Here is a 6671-nt window from a genome sequence, read left to right as displayed (position 1 = left end):
ACGGACTCACTCACTCACTGTATCACTTATTTACCCTACCTTACTCACACTGCGTCACCCACTCTCTGTCTCACCCAATGTCTCTCTGTCTCTGTCACAGTCACCCATGTCTCCTCACTTATCCACCTTGGCTGTCATTCACTGTCATTCATTTACTCACACTGTCCCGCTCACACCGCCTCACTCTTTCTCTCAGCCTTTTTTCACACTCACACCACTTCACTTCACTTCACTCGCTCCCTCTGTGTAACATATTCATTGTCTCAGTCACCCACTCTGCCACATTCACTCACTGTGCCTCATTCACTCAATTACTCACTCACTCTGCGTCACTTATACAATCCCCCACATTCACCTGGCCTTTCTCACGGTACATCACTCAGACTCACTCACTCTCAAACTCTCCCTACCTTACTTATTTAATCTCAGTCACTCTGCCATACACTCACTCCCTCACTCTCACTTACTCACCTTACCTCTCTCACACTTATTATTCATACCGCCTCGCTCACGCTGCATTGCTTACTCTTATCTGACGAGCAATTTCCATCATACAGCCCTGTGGCACGCTACATCATAATTAATTCATCCTTGCTACCTGTGATGATTTTTACCTTGCTTGGGGGAGACACGTTGGGAAAAATAAGATGCTATTCTCTTTTAGGCTCCAGATGCCATTTCTATTTAATTCCGCTTGCATCATGGCGATTTTTTTTTTTTTTTTTTTTTTTTTGGGGGGGGGACCGTAAAGAAAGCCTAGATAGTAACCCCTCCAACCTAAGAACGTCATTTTTATTTTTGGATAAATGGTCTGTTTCTTTACGTTACTCTTCCCCCTTTCATTTTTTTAGACTTTTTTTTTTCATATATATATAGTTCATGCCATTCCTGTATTTCGTCACCAATTTCTTTAAACTTGGTGCAGTTGTTCACAGGTGTTCCTTGGGCAGATACACCCAGACACTTTTTTCATTTTTTATTTTTGTTTAGGACTTTTAATAGGCAGTGTGGGATCAAAAGTCAGATCTGGCAGAGACACAAGTTTTGGGATCCCTTGTTCGTGTGTGTTCGTTAATCATCATGACACCTTAAACAGAAGTGTGTCAGTGCGCTGTAGCTGTGTGGGGACCATCCTGCATCTCCGTGTTAATGTTGACAAGCTTTAATTTTGTTGTTGCTTGCTCCTGACGATTTTATTCAGCAAAGGAAAGAGGGTTCAGAATTGGGGGGAGTTAGATATTACCTTCATTAACCACGTAGCCTTTAGGGGACTTTGTAGGTTGAGTAGCGGCCGTCTGGTGACAGCGAAAAAAAAAAAAGGGGGGGGGGAGAGAAAAAGAAGACAAAGAAAATAAAACCCCGTGCTTAAGAGGTGAACCGTGACTACGTTAGATCTTTATATATACTTAGGACTTCAAGCTGAGGGCCATTATTCTCCAGTATTATTGCTTAAAGTGAAGAAAAGTGGGAACAGCACTTACAGAGGCTGTCATAAAGTGGAATAAACACTGCCAGGCTCTTAATGCTTGGAGTGGCTTTCAATCATTCTGTCTCTGTGTCTATCTATCTATTTATCTATACTGTATATCTATTTGTATATCTGTCCATCTAGAGATCTGGTAATTGTCTCTTTATTTATCTGTATATATACAGAGAGAGAGAGAGAGAGAGAGAGAGAATGCGTGTGTATATGTGTAACATTTCCCCAGTAAATATTAGTACTGCTTGATATTTTACCATTCAGTAAGATTCACACCTGTCATGACTCCTGTAAGAATCCATATAACCCCATGAATCTTGTCAGCTTGATTTTGTGTACCATGAACCTACATTTTTCTGTGGGACTTAATGACTGTGGTTCTGAAGCTTATGTAATAGGCAGAATAAGAGTTAGGATGATGATGGTGATGATGATGATGATGATGATGATTATTATTATTATTACTATTAGTTGTTGCAGTAGTAGTAGTAGTAGTAATAGAATAGTGATGGTGGAGGTAGTAGTAATAGTAAGCAGTAGTAGTATAATGATGATGATGATGATAACTGAACAAAATTTATGTTTATTTTCCAGGTACGTACTAGGTAAAAGCAGCTGCAAAGACTACGATGCTTATTGGGACGAGGTTTGTGAGTATTTGCATTCGTTATCCGTATGTACGGTTGTGGACATAAATACTGATCCATCTCAGTTTGATATATAACGAGACAGTGAACGGTGAATTTTTAAACCCTGTGATGCCATCTTCTCGTCCCAATAAAGTTTTCAGAATATTACATAAGAGCTGTATAATTTTTGAAACATAAAATGGAGCAGTGTTTTTGTCCGCAACCGTGCGTTTGTTTTTGTTTTTGTAGTAATCGTTCGTCTTTTTTTTTTCTTTCATCCATATATTTATCGCAAGTATTTTGTTTCATATTATAACATGTACTATTTGTCAGTTAGTTGAAGATTTACATTTGTCATTATTGTTTACATTAATTTTGTCTCCAAGTTTTTAATTACCGTAAGTCATGAATGAAACTGTAATTATCTCGAATCGTTTTGGAAATATTTGTACTCTTCACCATTACAGCGTTATGATTTTTTATAAGCATTAATACTGGTAAGTGTGACTATCTCCTCTACTGTTTTTTGTGAGTTGTTTGAGGTGTTGTGTGAGGGTGACAGAGTGAGGGCAGAGTGAGTTTTTGAGGTGTTGCGTGAGGGTGACAGAGTGAGGGCAGAGTGAGTTTTTGAGGTGTTGTGTGAGGGTGACAGAGTGAGGGCAGAGTGAGTTTTTGAGGTGTTGTGTGAGGGTGACAGAGTGAGGGCAGAGTGAGTTTTTGAGGTGTTGTGTGAGGGTGACAGAGTGAGGGCAGAGTGAGTTGTGTGTGTACGAGTATGAGATGAATTTTGGATGACATGGATGAGGTGTTGATGTTTGAGAGTGTACATTAAAGGAAAATGGGGTAAAGGAGAATGGGTTTGTGTACGAGTTGAATTTTGCGTGAAGTGATATTTTGTTGTGAGGGGCTGTATTAGAGTGAGAGCTGTGTGGGATGTGTATGAGGTACTGTTGGTGTGATGTGAGGTGTGGTATCAGTAGAGGAGAATGTGTGTGTGTGTGTGTGTGTGTGTTTGTGTGTTGAATTTTGTGTGAAGTGTTATTGTGATATGAGGGGCGGCATTACAGTATAAACAGACTGAGATGTGTGTGAGCTGAATTTTGTGTGAGGTGCCTATAATGTGGTGTGGCATATACGACCCCCCACACGCCACTCCCTGCAGTACTAATAAGTGGAGGCAGTTGTACACTATTTTATATTATATTTCTGAATGTGTAAGGTGGAGAAGAGGAGGAAATCGCATAAACTTCTTGGCTTATGTGAGGAATTGCCTGAAGGAATTTAAGCTATACACCTCGAGGACGCCCATTTTTTCTGTCATTTTTCTTTATCACGCTTCCGCCAGACGATTTTCTTCAGCGTAGGAGAGATTTTTGCACTTGGTATGGCCTTAACTCCTTCACTGCTTGGAGGTTCTCGGAAACTAAATAAAATCGTCTTTGTTTCGTGAGGATAAAGTAAGAGAGAGAGAGAGAGAGAGAGAGAGAGAGAGAGAGAGAGAGAGAGAGAGAGAAAACTCCTATACTCCGATAATGCGTTTTTTTTTTTCCTTGTTGCTACCTTCAGGGGCATTTATTTTTCACGGGGTAGATTTTTTTTTTTTACAAAAGAAGTTCCATAGAGCCTTAGTTAACTCTTTCGCTACAAGAACCTCCCTTAAAATACAATCGTCTGAAGGTAGCAGAAATAAACTATGAAATTGGACACCGTATTCAAAGGGTGAAGGGTGAAAACCACGTAGAGTTTCCCTCTCTTGTTTGCGGGCTTGACAAAAATATCGTTTATGTGTTGGATGATCCGTATGTAGTGATCCTGTTCCACTCTGCTGGGCGATTTCTGTTGTGTTGCAGGGAGGGGTAGGTCAGTGATAGCAGCGTCTTACCCGCATCATATGTTAATTTCCTACTCTCACTGTCACATCCACGGTTATGAGTTTCAAATCTGGTACAGCATAGTGACTTTTTACTTATTTATTTATGTATTTTTTGACCAAGACACACTGAAACTGTAGGAATGCGTTGATATTTACATTTCAGTGTTATCAACGTCTTTCCTTCATCATTTATTAATTTCCGACTCCCATTGTCACATCCATTTTTATTACACTCGTATCTGGTACAGCACAGTGATTTTTTGGGGGGACCAAGACAGACTGAGACTGTAGGAATCGTTGATGTTTACATTGTGTGTGTGTGTGTGTGTGTGTGTGTGTGTGTGTGTGATATGAACAGCATCAGTTCCTAACGGAAGGAAGTTCTTGGAAATTTAAGTGCAAAGCCATCTCATGTTTCTTGTTCCATCCAGAAAATACAGACCTATATTAAGTTTACTCTAACTTTGCCTAAAATTGGCCTCTCTGCACCTTGCATGTCGAGTTGTGATATTAGATCACTTGGATATGGTGCTTATCACGAAGAAGTGCTGTGGAAAGGATGTATAGCTAGAGTGTTGTTGCCCTTTTCTGCCCTGAGCTAGGTGAAATAGGCTGCAAAAAGACGAAAATCTGGGCCAGTGAAGAGAGTGTGGTTATGACTAGGAGTTAATCATAAGTTTAGCAGCCTCATCCTAATACTGTGACCATTACCCTACTGCACAGTGCATTTTAGCCAACACCAACACAACTGGGAAAGTGCAAAATCATCAGATGCTCCTCGTTCCCCTTACGTAAACAGATCCTAGTTATGAAGAAAAGTTAATCTTAAATTTGTGAGTTTCACCCCAGTACTGTCACTACTCTTACTGCACTATAAGCTTCAACCAGTACACACAAGCACCAACACAACCAGAAGAGAGCGCAAAATAGTCTAATTTTCCATGTTTCTCTTGTAAACGCATATCCTACTTAAAAGAAGGAGGTACTTCTGTGTCCATCTTGCTTCAGTAGGCACTGCCCATTCACTGCAGTATGAGCTTCAGCCAGTACGCACAAGTAAACACCAACATCACGAGGGGCACCACCACACTGCGCATCACAGACAGAAGTCTAGTTGGCGTTACTTGCGGGGTCTCCTTTCTTATGTCCCGCGACTGAGCCACGAACTTCCCAGAAAAGATCGGCGTCGGGGTGACTGTAATCCTCGACTTGGCGACTAAACGGGCATCTTCCTTTGACTGTAGATCCAGAGTCTCGACCAAAACGTGGACGGTGATGATGATGAAGAGAAGAGTGGTGCAGAAGAAGAACCAGACGTCGATCATTTTGACGTACGATGTCATGGGCAAGGAGGAGGATGTCTGGGTGAAGAACGTGTACAGTACGAGAAGGGTAGTTAGGCTGACACCAAGTCGGACCTGTAAGAAATCCGTGCTGATGAAAAACCTTGCATAGTAAAGAGATTAGATCGGTCAAGGCACAGGTATACTCGCACACAAGTATACTCACGCACAGGTATGCACACGGACGGGTATACACACGGACAGGTATACTCGTGCACAGGTATACACACGGACAGGTATACACACACACAGGCACACACGAGGACAGGTATACACACGGAACAGGTATGCTCACGCATAGGTCTACTCACGGATGTTTTTACTCACATCCAACTTGTCGACGTGAACGAATAGTGTGGAGTACCCGATGATCATGAGCATGAGGGAGGGGAAGTAGATGGACACGACTGCCAGGGCTGATTGACGGGTCAGTGTGTACCCGACCTACGTAAAGAAAAGCTATATAAGGCAGTAAAGAACGCTGGTATGCATTATGAAGTATTTCAGTACATTAACTTAGAGCATTTTGCCGGATCTAAGATAGATTAACTTAGAGCATTTTGCCGTATCTGATTGTGCATTATAATCGACGCAACACCGAAACACTCGGGCGTTTGGGAGTTAATGAGCCAGATTTCACTGGAGAGAGAGAGAGAGAGAGAGAGAGAGAGAGAGAGAGAAATGATGATGATGCCATATAGCCTGTCCTTGTGTCTCACCTCCAGCTGACTCCAGGTAGTGAATTCATGTATAAGAAAATTGCTGAATTAAAGACAGCCAAATATAGAAAAAAATGAAGAAAAAGAAGAGGCAGAAGAAGAAGACAAAGAAGAAGACGAGGAAGAGGAAAAGGAGAACGAGGAAGAGAGGGAAGAAGAAGAAGAAGAAGAGGAAGAAGAAGAAAAAGAGGAACCTCACCTCAAGCAGACTCTCGCCATTGGTACTGTTGCTACTCTTGGTGAAAAACCCGTGGATGATGAAATTGCTGAACAAGAGGTTATCGACCACCTCAACCCTGGCCGTAGCTGGGGTTATGGCCACCAACCTCTCACTAACGGAGGCCAGCTGCACCAGGACGCTACACTGCTGCACGTCGAAGGGGTAGTAGAAGACGCTGAAGTGGCAGACGAAGTTTCCGCTGTATTGCAGGACCTGAGTGATCTTACCTGCATCCCCACCGTACTTTATGTCTGACGCGGAAACAGGAATTTTAGATATTAGGTAGTCAAAGAAACGGTTTTTTTTTCTTTTAATGGACCTTCACGAAACAAAGAATTTAGGTATTAACTAATAGAAAAAGGTGAGGATTTTTTTTTTTATGAATTACACCAAGCAATAATTTTAGG

The sequence above is a fragment of the Coenobita brevimanus genome, chromosome 67, assembly GCF_032717465.1.
Source record: "Coenobita brevimanus isolate Jiangsu-jjx chromosome 67, ASM3271746v2, whole genome shotgun sequence".
Taxonomy (NCBI): Eukaryota; Metazoa; Arthropoda; class Malacostraca; order Decapoda; family Coenobitidae; genus Coenobita; species Coenobita brevimanus.
Note: the sequence above shows the minus strand (reverse complement) of the source record.